Source organism: Megachile rotundata, chromosome 3 (genome assembly GCF_050947335.1).
Source record: "Megachile rotundata isolate GNS110a chromosome 3, iyMegRotu1, whole genome shotgun sequence".
In the NCBI taxonomy this organism is placed as follows: Eukaryota; Metazoa; Arthropoda; class Insecta; order Hymenoptera; family Megachilidae; genus Megachile; species Megachile rotundata.
In genome coordinates this window covers 3340940-3355525 of record NC_134985.1, presented here as the reverse complement: position 1 = coordinate 3355525, position 14586 = coordinate 3340940, and the positions used below count along the sequence as shown (strand labels likewise).

The window sequence follows — 14586 nt, the reverse complement described above, 5'->3', positions numbered from 1 at the left end:
CGTTCGCGAGTCCGATTATTTTGGTTAAGAAGAAGAACGGTAGTGACCGCATGTGTGTCGACTATCGCGCTTTGAATAGGATAACGGTTAGGGATCGTTACCCCTTACCGTTGATTGAGGATCAACTTGATCGGTTGGGTAAAGGAAAATATTTTACTACTTTAGATATGGAATCTGGCTTTCATCAGATTCCGATAGCCAGTGATTCCATTGAGAAGACCGCGTTTGTGACTCCGGATGGTCATTATGAATATCTTAGGATGCCATTTGGGTTATCGAATGCACCGGCCGTGTTTCAGAGGGCTATAAATAAGGCATTAGGGCCGTTAAGAAATTCGGTAGCTTTAGTTTATATGGATGATATCTTAATTCCCTCAGGGACAATTGAGGAAGGATTGGAAAAATTAGATTTAGTATTGAAGGCTTTGTCGGAAGCTGGTTTTACTTTGAATCTGGCGAAATGTAAATTTTTTGAGACTACGGTAGAGTATTTGGGTAGGGAAGTTTCTGCCGACGGAATTCGACCTGGCAAGGGGAAATTGAAAGCGCTGCTTGAGGCACCTGTCCCCACGAACGTGCGTCAGGTTCGACAGTTTATGGGCCTGGCGAGTTATTTTCGCAAATTCGTCCCGGAATTTGCTTCGCGTGCCTCGCCCATTACAAAACTGTTGCGAAAGGATCAATCGTGGCAGTGGGGTCAGGAGCAGGAGAGCGCTCGACAGTATATTTTATCGAATCTTAGCTCGCAACCTTTGTTAGTCGTTTTTGATCCGGTTCGCGAGACGGAACTCCACACTGACGCTGGTTCAATTGGTTACGGTGCCATATTGTTCCAGCGTGTGAATGGAGATTTACGGGTAGTCTCTTATTTTAGTCGTCGGACAACTCCGGAAGAGTCACGGTATCACTCTTATGAATTGGAAACGTTAGCCATAGTTAATGCCCTTAAATATTTTCGCGTGTATTTGTTGGGGATTAAGTTTAAAATCGTTACTGACTGTAACGCCATTAAAGCCACCAGTACAAAAAAGGATTTGTTGCCTCGTATTGCCCGGTGGTGGGTTTACCTTCAGGATTTTACTTTTGATTTAGAATATCGTAAGGGAAAGTATGTTGAACACGTAGACTTTTTAAGTAGGAATCCGCCGGTAGACCGTCAGGAAAATCTCATTTGTGAAGGGTCGTGGTTAGAGTTAGCGCAGGCTAAAGATCCGGAGACCCAGGATATAATAAACCGAGTCCGCAATAAAGAATCAATTAGTAGTGATTATGTTATTAGGCAAAATATCCTATGTAGGAAAATATTAAAGGATAATGGGCGGACGATTTATAGGAATTATGTACCGAAGGGGAGTCGGTTTGGATTGTTGCGTTTGTACCATGACGAAAATTGTCATGTAGGGTTCGATAAAACGTATGACCGTATCGCACAAAGGTATTGGTTCCCGCGTGCACGGAGTTTTGTAAAGAAATATTTAGAACATTGTATAATGTGTGTTGTTGCGAAGAAACATAGTGGGCCGAAGCAGGGGTTATTGCATTCGATACCTAAATCGGCGATTCCGTTTGACACCATACATGGTGATTGTGTAGGACCATTTCCCGAATCGCGGGATGGTTATAAACATATATTGATAATTGTTGATAGTTTTACGAAGTACGTTCAACTGATCGCATTAAAGTCTTTGAGTGGCCCGGAAACATTGCAGGTTTTTCGTGATCGGCTAACTCTTTTCGGTACACCGCGACGGGTGGTCCTTGATCGCGCGACGAATTTTACTTATAAGCCGCTTCAACAGCTATTTTGTAGACATGGGGTAGAATTACATTTAATTGCTACCGGGGCACCGCGAGCGAATGGACAGGCGGAACGGTATGTGGCTACTGTGACGAATCTGCTTACGGTTGAAGCAGCAAATTCGACAAAATGGCCGAACAAAATTCCGAAAATTCAGTTGTCTTTAAATACGACTGTACAGAGTTCGACCGGGTTTTCACCTATGCGATTGTTATTAGGGATCGAGCGTAGTGCAGGTAGTGCAGCAGCGGCCGAAAGAGAACTTCCGGAAACGGGAGAGCGGATCGACGTCGTCGCAGATAGAGCTCTCGCGGCGGAACGATTAGTTAAGAATGCTGAATTGCAGGATAGGCGCTTTAATAAACATCGTAGGGATACTGTTGATTATAAAGAGGGTGATACGGTATTTGTGCGCCCTGCGGATACTCGTCGGGCTAAGCTAGATGTAAAATTTATAGGACCTTTTAAAATAGTTCGGGTATTAGAAAAGGACAAATTTGAAATTGTCGGGAAAAGCGGTAAATCGCAGGTAGCGCCGAAAGACCGGTTGCGGTTGTGGAAAGGCGAATGGTCAGGTGATAATGATTTAGTTTCGGACGATGAACCGTGTTAGCGGTTTAATTTAAAAATAATATTTTAGAGTTAGGTTAGCTACATTCTGTATAAAATTTAAAAAAAAAAAAGAAAAAAAAACATAGTATTTTAGTATTAATTTATGTAATCTTTAGTTTATTTTTCTCATTATTTTCTTATGTTAATTGGTATTTATTAGTGTTTTAGAATTTTCGGTATAATAAATTATATTAAAGGAATAGATTTTTGTTAGTTTTGTATTTCCTTATTTGATTAGTTGCCTAAACATTTAGATTATAGTTAGGCAAGAAGGCTAGGTATTTGATGAATGTTTATGAGAAAGATTAATTGGTTGTTGCAATTCTATGTGGTGCTAGTTGAGTGCCAGGTTGAGATGGAATGTTGACTGATTGGGTCAATAGTTTTATGTGAGTGTACGGAGGAAAAGATTATGGTATGAATTGGGCTATGGGGACACGTGGTGTCTGCCAGCAAAAGTTGAATGTGGGATACGCATCTTGTGGATGGTATCGTTTGTTTGCGCGGTATTCGCCAGTTTGTGAATACCGTGGCTGCCGGATGATACTGTGAGTGTCATCTGGAGGTGACGCACTTGCGGGTGTAGTCATCGTGGAAACAACGTATGAAAGGCGACAATGTCGTGTACGGAATAGAGTAACGTTATGTATTCGAAGGAACCTCTATCATAGGGTGACATTAAGGTCATGGATTTGGTATGTTGCCTTGCGAAAGGCGCCGTTTGAAAGGTACACGAATTGCGCGGAATAGAGGACGTTATGTTGGTAAAGTGTGGCGGTAACTGCAGCAGGGTACAAGTAAAGTACGGAGCTGTGGAGGTTACGACGCCGGGAAACACTTGGTGTGGAAGCGTTTGGTCTTAGCAAGGGCAGGGCATGTGAGAGGTGCGGAGCCAAGGGCTATGTGACCTGGAGACGCTGACTTAGAGGGATTTGATAATCCATGACTGTTATTGTTGTATTGTGTTTGTATTTTTTTTGTGTGGATGCTTCCCGAGAGCGTGAAGCAGATCAGGTTGGCCGTGTTAGCGTCAACGTATTTTGGAGGGTCGTCAAGGGCAATTAGCCTGTGCTATTTTGCCTTTGAACGATTTATGATAGGGATGGACTATGTGAGGTCTATGCGAGAGGTTGTTTATGAGAGTCTAAGTGAGGCGACAGATGATGGCTATTGACTTGGAGTCAAGTGGTCATCAGATGTCGCAGGACTGTGTTCTTTGTCAGTTTGTTATTGCTTTACCTAAATGTATAGGAACGTTGTTCCTAAAGGATCTGGCCACGGAGTGGGGAAGGCATCCTTGCCTTTGGTAAGAGGACTGAGTTTGACCTCTCGGCACTTACCCCAGAACCTTGAGTTGAATCGGTCTTTGCCTTTGCCTTTTTGCCTAGCAGAATATTTTTATAGTTCCATCTATTTCTAACACGCAAATTATAAGTGTTTCAATAGAAGAAATAATTAATTGCAAACAATACATAAAATAATAGGTAAAAATATAACGCAATTTATAATAGGTTAATAATTAATAATATATATAATATAAATATTTAAATGATAATTTATAATAACTTGATTTCGAAGTATATCTGCTGTCTCTTTCTAACTAACGCGCGCGCCATCGATCGGTGATCTACCCAGTGCTCGGATTTAGTTGCACTTTTCGGGCCGATTTCGGAGTAGACGCCTACCGTGCCACCACTCCTGCGCTAAACTGGCCACGTGACGCCGTGTGCCAGGGGCGTCGTACGATAGATTTGTCGGGACCCATTCGTGAATAAAAATTTTGCTTGCACTGTTAATAATTATTATTTTTACAGATTATTAAAATTATTAATACTATGTTTATATCTATAATCTTCCATATATACATACAAAAACAATAATCTTCTTCTCAGTTTTCTGTGGATATATTATCCCTCGTATATATAAAATGATGACTTCGAAAGTTCTGTTCCTTTACAATTTTTATTCTATTTTTCGTGTATGAATATATTTGAAAGTACAGTACTGATTTTGTAAAAACTTATAATAGAGTTTCGCCACTAGCAAACCTCCTCCTCAAAAATTTGTTAGAAAATGTAAAGAAGTATAGATAGAGAGAAAAAATCTAGAAAGAGGGAAGAACTTAGAACACCACCAAAAAATACGGAAAGAGACGGCGTGAGCCTAAGGGAGCATTCACATTATGCAAGTAATTGGTACTAGTAATCGTGTCAGTGGGTAGTCGTTGTAGCGTCCCGAAATGCGTGTCTTTACAGAACGCTTGACTCTGGCAGGAGGAGTCTTATTGAAAATGGAAATGATTTGCGAGTTTAATTGTCGATGGATACAGTTGCGTTTATAACGTAAGTACGTTCGCACTGGTCGAGCGATTCCTGCCGAATGAACGAGAAAACGTGGTCTTTCTTTGCAAGTTTCTACATGTCGCAGATTGTCATTTGTTTAACCTCTCCCGGCGATCGCGCGCCACGACGCACAGTGGTCCCAAATCGCAAAAAGCTGGCCAAAATATGAAGGCGTATTTCAATTTTAATGAAACTTCGTATCTGGGGGTTTTCGAGGTCAGTCATTACAAATCAAAAGTCAAAATTACGAAAAACAAAATAGCGAATTCAATATGGACGCTCAGTATTAAAAAAAAAAACAAAAAGCTGACCAAAATATGAAAGAATTCTTCTACTTAGCTGAAAATTTGTACAAAGTGGTTTTCAAGGTTACAAATTAAAGACAAAATTACGAAAAAAATAATTAGTTACGTTTATTAAATTACTTTTTGTTCCATTCAAATTACTTTTCAGTGCAATGAATATTTGCTTCTTTTATAGAGTAATTTCTTCAGAAACTGAAATGTAAATGTACATGTACATATTATACTAAACTATATTTTAAACAAGTTTAATCTTTCCAGCAACAATGTAATTATAGACGCACGCGCAAACATATCAATACATCTTTTACTCATAATGTTAAATTATATAGACTGATTTATATTATACTTTTTTTAACAATATTTATAACAATCCTGTGGCGCCCATATCAATATTTGTAAAAAGTTATGAAAAAACTTATGCTGAATATTCTTAAACTCAACGTTTATTTGCTTAATTGTACTTCGGTATTATGTGCCCGGGGGTCACGTATACCTGAATGTTGGCCTCTCCCCTATTTTCAATTTCTTATTGTATGAAAGGGAGAAAGAGAGAAAGAGAGAGGCGAACACGCATGAATCAGCGACAAACACAAGTATTTACATTTTCAAACGTTCATTAAGACTCGAGGGGCAGGTATGGGCCCCTAAATATGACAATTGGTTTTTTAGCCCAACTCCGTCTAACTCATAAACTTTTCCCTTTTTTTATAAATACCGAGGTCGTCACTTATTTGAATTTTTATTAAAAAGCATTAGTTAATTGTTGTATTATACTTTGTAAGTGTTGATCTTGTACTGTGTCTATGAGTTCTACTTACCTTTGGCTGTGTTTTCCATTTTGCAGAATCAAAATTGATGCACTGGGGACTGAGTTACAAATTTTTCTAATGAAGTCTATTTTTACTGGATTTGCGCGCTAGGTATTGCTCGAACGAAAGTCAATTTCCTACTGAAATATCAATGCAGGTAGATGAACTAGGTAACTGTACCCTTTGTAATTGAACTCATAAACTGAAAGGTAAAAATTGAATACTTCATTTTTTGACTTTTGGCCAGCTTTTTGCGATTTGGTACCACTGTGCGACGTGCTCTGAGTTCATCCTGAGGTGTTACCAACCGATTTTTTGTCGATAATTACAATATATGTCCATAATTTATGTCGATTAATTACCATACAAATTTTTATGTTCCGCTAGAGATCGACGCTTGGAGCGAACAGTCGTGTTTCTGCGTTTCTTGCTTAGCTTGTAGCAGGTTTATTATTAGAAAAATAAAGAAGACAGTCCTTCTTATTATTAGAAAAAGAAGAAAAGAACGGAAAAAATACATTTTGTTTCCAAAATTCCCAAATTCCCATATCTTCAAATCCTTGCTGTTTTGGCAGAGCAAAGATTAAAAATTTTATTTTTGAAAGGAACTTTCAGGGATGCTCCACTTCACCCGCTGACTTAACGGCGAGTGAATATTGCAGTTTTTAAGAAATGGATGCTGTTTTTAGCAACAAATTACACTTATTTATTATTTAACAATGCCAGTGAACTAACAGTTTTTGTATAATTAGGGTGTGTTTGAATGTTATGTTTAAACGATTTAAAGTGTTGAGTGTTTAATGTTTGACTTTGCCTTGCTGATTGATTTTGTATTTCTGCTTGACTTTGTATTTCTGCCGTTTTTCGGCATATGTTACTGTATTTAAAACCTCTCCTCTCCCTTCCTTTGCGCCCTTGGCGTGGTACATTTTTGGAAGGGGAACAGGGTTGTCTGTATGGGGGAGGATAACGTCACAGAAAATAGGTTTTTCCCAAAATCTGTGACGTCTTCCTGAGGGACCTGGAACCGTTACTCTCCAGGCCCACGTTACCCTTCGACTTTTGGGTCCGCAAGGTTTATGACATGGCCTGCACCGCTGAAGCCAAAGATTCGACTAATGATGTGTCAATGAATGAATTTACTAAAAACTAAATTGTCACGTACCATCCTAGTGCTGGTACACAGATGGTACGGATACTAAATTGAAGGTCTTCAAAAGCGATTACTTTCTTTCGCCACGTCGTAAACCTTTTCCTAAAATTTTTATGTGTAGTGTGATTTATATGTTATTTGTTACGCCGTAACACTTGCATTCCTAAACCCAACATTCTTAAATCCTTACATTCCCAAATTCTTACATCTTTAAACGCCCTGTTTTCCAATTTCCTAAATCCTAAAATCCTTATATTCTTAAATGTCTAGATTCGTACATTTATAAGTCCTGAAATTCCTAATCTCCAAATCTTCAAATCGCTAAATCCCCAAATCGCTGGATTGCTAAATTCCCAAGTCCCCGCATCCCTATATTTCTACGTCTTCAAATTCTGAAATTTTCTAAAATCACTAAAAGAAAATGGTTTCTTTCTTTTCCTTCGTTTTCCAACGATAAAGCTACTACAGACAAAGCAAGAAACGCAAAAATTCAACTTCCAACTGGCAAGACTACTGGCGCCAATTACTGGCAAAATGTAGACACGTCCTAAGAGCTAACATTAATCAGACCCCAACGAGACCATGCAGAAAGCGTGAAAAATTAGAGAACGTAAAGTTAGAGAAGACAGAAAACAGAAAAAAGGACTTTAGAAAAGGGAAAAAAAATATAAAGCAAAAAAAGCAACGGTACATGTGGTGCCGCGCCGCAGAGTATTTAATGGGTTGAAGATGAACAACAACAAGATATTCAGTTTAAAGGAGATTGCATATAATTCTAAAGAAGAAGAAGATAGTGCTTCTTCTTTTTAACCGACTTCGAAAAAGGAGGAGGTTACTCAATTCGATCAGTATATTTTTTTTTTTTTTTTTTTTTTTTTCTATGTATGTTCGCCGATTACGCCTAACTGGGTGGACCGATCGAAATGAAACCTTTTGCATATGGAAGGTGCTGACTCCTCATTGGTACCATTATCAAAAAATTTTTCATTTTTTAATTGCAAAGTGTTGTTATTGCAAAACAACCGGCAACTTTTTTCTTTCTCCTATGTATGTTCGCGCATTACGCCTAGCTGGATGGACCGATCGGAATGAAACCTTTTGCATATGGTTGGTGCTGACTCCCCATTGGTACCATTATCAAAAAATTTTTCATTTTTTAATTGCAAAGTGTTGTTATTGCAAAACAACCGGCAACTTTTTTCTTTCTCCTATGTATGTTCGCGCATTACGCCTAGCTGGATGGACCGATCGGAATGAAACCTTTTGCATATGGTTGGTGCTGACTCCCCATTGGTACCATTATCAAAAAATTTTTCATTTTTTAATTGCAAAGTGTTGTTATTGCAAAACAACCGGCAACTTTTTTCTTTTTCTATGTATGTTCGCCGATTACGCCTAACTGGGTTGACCGATCGGAACGAAGCCTTTTGCATCTCGTGGGTTCAGGCTCCCCATTGGTACCATAATCAAAAAATTTTTCATTTTTTAATTGCAAAGTGTTGTTATTGCAGAAAAACCGGCAACTTTTAAAATAAACTTTTCTCGATTTTAGTGCGCTTTCAATATCTTATCGCGGACATGATTCTGTACAATTTTGTTCATATACAAATTTTGCGGAAATGTTTAGTTTTCGAGATATTAGCGAAAAAAAATTGTTATTAACTTTTGAAATCAGCTTCGAACGATTTTAATGTCCTTTTAATATGTTGTCAGGGGCATGGTTCTGAACAATTTTGTTCATATACAAATTTCGCGGAAATGTTTAGTTTTCGAGATATTATCAAAAATTGTTGTTAACTTTTGAAATCAACTTCGAACGATTTTAATGTCCTTTGAATATGTTGTTAGGGGCGTGGTTCTGGACAACTTTTTCCTCTTGCAAAATTGACGGAAAGCTTTTGTTTTCGAGATATTACAGAAATTGTTGTTAACTTTTGAAGCCAACTTCGAGCGATTTTTATGTCCTTCTAATACGTTATTAGTAGCATGATTCTAAACGAGTTTTTCCTTATGCATAATTGACGGAGAACTTTAGTTTTCGTGATATTAGCGAATAACTATTGTTATTATTATTAGTGGAACGCCCCGTGCTATGCACGGGAAAGACAAGAAAGGGCAATTACAATACACTGTACCAAAACATTAACTAAGCTTTGCCACTTTGACACGCAACTTATGCAGCAAGATGAGTTCACGTTGACGTTGGTGTATTATTCCCATTGCTTGGTACAGTCTCCCTACCGTTCTAAGAAACATTTTTTTTATTTTTTAGTTGCAAGGATTATTTTTTCTATGCATGTTCGGCGGTTTTTCCTAGGTGGGTGGTCCGATCGGAACAAAGCCTTTCGCATCTTGTGGAGTCTAACTCCCCATTGATACCATTTTAGGAGTTGTTGGGTGAATACAAAAATGTCTAAGTTTTTTATCAAGTCGGAGCGAATCTTTATTTCAAAGGATGAGGTGCTAAGCGCGAAGGTTTGTTAAGAACTGCTCTCTGCACCCTTGATGCGTTTTCTCGACACCTCTTACATCCCTTGGTGGGGGTGTCTTCAAACGACAAATTTGGCAATGCAGCGGGATTTCCCGGTGACCACTTACCGCTCCCCTGCACGGTCAGGGACCGCCAAGCCCGGAACCGTGGTCCCTTCGGAAATCCCCGGTTTATGATGCCGTACGTAGCTATTGAGACCGTTGACGAAAAACTACAAAACATGCCTCGAGAAAATCTAACGGTATCCTCAAAAATAGCCGTTTTGACCGTATACGTCGTAAACCGTGCTGGCCTTTTGCACTTACCATGATCGCTTAAGAAATCACGAAGCCAGCCGCTACACCATTATCAAAAATTTTTTCATTTTTTACTTGCAAAGGATTATTGTTGCAAAAAAAGTTGAAAAACGAATATCCATGTTGTCTTTTACTTAATTATGTTCATGGCATTTACGCAGACAAAAAAAGCCCGGAAGAACTGTCTCACAGTATCCTATACAATTCTCCCCATTCCACTAAAAAGCGTGAAATAAAATAATTTTCAGAAAAAAAATACACCGACTTCGAAATGCACTAAAAAGTATAAAATAATTTCTATTTCCTAATGAAGTAATTTCTATTTCTCTGAATCACACAATTACGTCACAGATATGAATTAAAGCTATTTACTCGTTAGGTAGTATATTAAATACATTTCAACCTTTTCGGGGGCGGCGCAAAATTAAAAGATTTTCTTGAACATTTTAACTCTTTGGACAGCCGAACATAGGCAAAGCTTGTATAGCTATTTTTTTTTCTATACATATAACTCGATAGCACGCCGCGAAGTAGGTGTTAGTGCGTATAGAATGTAACTATGGTCTATCTAGCCCTTTGCGAACGGGACGGTTCGAAGTGAACCGTACTGTGGGGCCGAGCACCTGCCGCGATAGTCATTAAAAATTGCCAGCGCATATTTCTGCTTAAACGCGGTTGCCGTTCATAGTATTCCAAGTCAAATTCTGGACATATTATATGTACATGCACAGATTTACGCGCATGCACACATGTAAGTACGCGTTTCTCGGCTCTATCAGTTGTTTTCGCGGAACGCATAGTTTTAAGTTTCTCGGCCATAGCCACGCATTAACGTGGGACACATATGTGCGTTTCTCGGCTCAATCCACTGTTTTCGCCAAACGCATATATGAGTTCTTCGGCCAATTTGATGATTTACGCAGAACGCATATATGTGGCGGTAGTCCGCAAAGGGCCAGATTCATAGAGTATGCGACGGAAAGACTTGATCGCTGCATATACTATAAAGCTAGAGCCCATCTGTCGCAAATTTGGTAATTCCCGCGTCGTGGGCTCCGTTTATAGGCTCTTAGATCCATGGCTTCTACACGCGAACGAAGTCGATTCAATTTCATTTATATCAGAAACGTTGCGAAATGAAGATGCAGTCGTTACATTTTCGTATATTACCAGATATATCTATAATGGTACGTATTCTTTCTCAGGATTTATTCATTTCCAATACGCCATACCACAATCAACTGGTTATTGGCGGCAACGTTTACTGAGGTATTTTTAATTTTGCGCCGCCTCCGAAAAAGTTGAAATGTATTTAATATACTACCTAACGAGTAAATATGTTTCATTCATATCTGTTACGTAATTGTATGATTGAATGAAATAGAAATTACGTCATTAGGAAATAGAAATTATTTTATACTTTTTAGTGCATTTCGAAGTCGGTGTATTTTTTTTCTGAAAATTATTTTAGATAAGAAACACTCTAGTTTGTCTTCAGAGTATCAAGCAAGTATTTAACAATTGTTGCAGGTAAATCTTCGTCTACTGAAACGTTTGTGATAAGATATCGTACAGTCCATCGTCACGCAGTGTAACGGTGGGTTTCCCTGTTTGCCTTCCTGGAACATCTCTACAATGGGAGCACCATTTAGAAAATTATCGCAATCACGCTGAAGTAGAAATATTATGCAATATATTAGTCGAATATGCGTGTCTTCAGTACGTTAATATTATTTCAGCGAATAATATCTTATTGTACGCTCCACATGCTTGTCTTGAAAAGTTACAAGTGAAATCAATTGAGTGGATTAAATGGAATATGAAGGTTTCGTAAAACAATTGGCAAAATTCAAACCATATTTTAAATTCGAATAAAACAAAATTCTGTTTAATAACAGGGAATCATCAACGTTGCAGATACTGGTGCAAATGAAGTCCTCTTGAAATGACATACGTGAAGAAATATTGAAAATGTATTTTACTTTTATTGGCAACTGTTCCTTCTGAAACAGTGAAAATAGCTATGCATTAAAATTCCGGTTTCAAACCATACTTCTCTATACAACTTGCAATAAGTATGTATTTTTGACTAATATAATAAAGAACTCCGCTATAAAGTTCTTACAATTAGTCTTAACATGTATTATAATGGACAATCATCTGAACAATTTTTGCTTATAACTTAAGAATTGATCGATAATAATATAAACGATGTAGTAGTAACGATACTACCATCTATATCATTTGTTTTATTTATTAAAAAATTCTTAACAATGAACGATTGGGAAGTGTATCATCCTATTTTTAGAAATCTAAATTTTCTTCGCACGAAATACTGTTATATTAGTTATATGTATATTTAAATATTAAAATCGATAAATATACGGAAAGAAGCTTTGACTCTTTCCCTGCATTAACTCGAAATAGCTTAACGTACCCGTTATACGAGGTGTGACACAAAAGTAACGAGACTAGTTCAATAAATCATTGTATCTTCAGAATCAGTTCTCCGTGACATTATCATCTTCAAAGTAGTCCCCTTCCGCATTCACACACTTATGCATTTGGCGCTGCCATTGCTGGTAAGAATTCTGGAACGAGGTTTTTGGAAGTCCCTTTAGGAGATTCTCCGTTTCTGCCTGAACCTCTTTAACTGAGGTGAAATGGGTTCCCATTAAGCAAAATTTAACTTTAGGAAATAAAGAAAAGTCTCATGGAGCCAAATCAGGTGAATAAGGAGGATGCCCCATCACAGTAATATTTTTACTGGTCAGAAACTACTTGGCAGACAGTGCCGTGTCAGCGGATGCATTGTCCTGGTGCAACGACCATCCATCGCTTCATAACTGTGGCCTTTCTTTCCAAATTTTTTCACTAAATCTTTTTAGGACTTTAATGTAATAGTGTTGGTTAACAGTCTGACCACTGGGAAACCACTCAATCATTACAATTCCATTAATGTTGAATTTTGATTTTGACATGCGTGTTTTTTTTGGGTTTTGGGGATCCTGAAGGCTTCCATTGCATCGACTGGCGCTTACTTTCTGGGCCATAGGTAAAAATCCATGTCTTATCACATGTTACAACAGATTCTAATAAATTTTACAAGAAACTTGATGTTTATTCGCTGTTCGGTTTTTACGTTCGACATTTTTCCGGCAGAATGCAGTTGCACGTGTTCACTAAATATCGCAATACTTCCAAATGGTATGACCGATTCAATCGATATTGGCAACATAGATAGAGGAGGTATGTGGGATGATGCGTATAATGTAATTTAGTTTCTATTTTATAATGATAATCGTGAGAAATAAAAATGGAATTAGGATTTGTGTAGAATAGGTTATGACATTCTTCCGTCTATTGTACAACGATTTCAATATTGAAATATGTGCGTAACTTGTTATATTCATTCTCTGTTTGTATACTGACAAGTCATTTTCATGACAGGTTTGTTGTTTTTATGGCTACTTCATAATCTTTAAAAAACGAAAGACCGATCTCTTTTCATAAAAATATGTAAGTTAATATTTTCACATGCAAATGACAACTGATTCTACCAATTCGTATTTGATCAGCGACATCTTTGTTCGAAGTCTGACAAGGAAAGCTCCAAGAATCTAATAATAGAGCTGTTTTGTTGTTTGTATTTGCAGAATGATCAGGTTTTAAAATTTTCTTTAGTAAGTTTTCCGGATGTCAATGCCGTAACAAAAATATTCATCGCCTTGAATATGGTCTGCTGTACTCGAGGTTCAAATACTCCATGGTATAAAGTAGAAACATATCATTAAGACCACCTCATTTTCAAAATCCCGTATTTTGCTATGTATCACATAATGAACCACTATGCCACATATGTAGTGACATAGCAATTAGTTCGTTACCTAATAAAATTGACATACAGAATACCTACGTACTTTGAACAATAACTGTTTTGTAATACAAATTTAATAAAATTAACAGTTATTTATAACGCAAATATAATTATTTCTCATTTATGCTTATAAATAACGTTGACTGACAGATCGTCCGACTTGATTCGGTTTAGTATCGTGCGGGGCGTCAGCGGGCGCGCGCGCGTAATGTTTATAATAAAAATCTGAGGAATTGTAAGAGGCAATATACCAATGGATTTGTAATAAAATTCTTTTCACTTTTTGTCATTATGCAAATTTGAATAAATTGTAAAATAAGATTATGAAAAATTTTTTTGTTATAAATAAATTACATTTCGCGAAATTCGTTAACATCCTGTCATTATACGCAAAAAACCATATAACTTTCCTATTAGAAGCTTTAGTGTATCTCGTAGGGTTTTCGAGATAGCCAAAATGGGTCGAAACTTTAAGGGATCGTTTCACCCCTTAAACCCGCGTCTCAGCCGATAAAAAAAAAATACGTGTCCTTTATTTTTGCCTGCTTAACAAACATACGAAGTTTCATCAAAATCGGAGGGGAACACTTCCGTGCCTTTCCTTGTAAGTTAAAGGGGGCAATACCTTTAGACCGATGAAAATAAGCTGATTTTTGTGAATTTGTTTGTATAGGATATCTTTGTTTTGCGTTTTTGAAATTTCAGATATAATTTATTATAACAATTGCCTATTACACAATATTTTTTGTTTTTAAATACATTTAAAAATGGCGGAATTATAACAGTCTTTCCTGGAAGTGTTTGGGCGCGTCTCATGAATCGGTGTGGGTTCTAGCTTTAGATATATTGGTCTGAAGCAAGTTTGCGGACAATGTTTCGAAAACTAACATTCACAGTTAGTAG

The 14586-nt window shown here is 37.5% G+C and overlaps 1 protein-coding gene across 1 annotated transcript in view; it reads left to right on the top strand.

Moving 5' to 3' along the window:
• The window catches only part of LOC100880577 (uncharacterized), a 789502-nt gene that overhangs the window by 588048 nt on the left and 186868 nt on the right, over positions 1-14586 (top strand). The window lies entirely within an intron of this gene.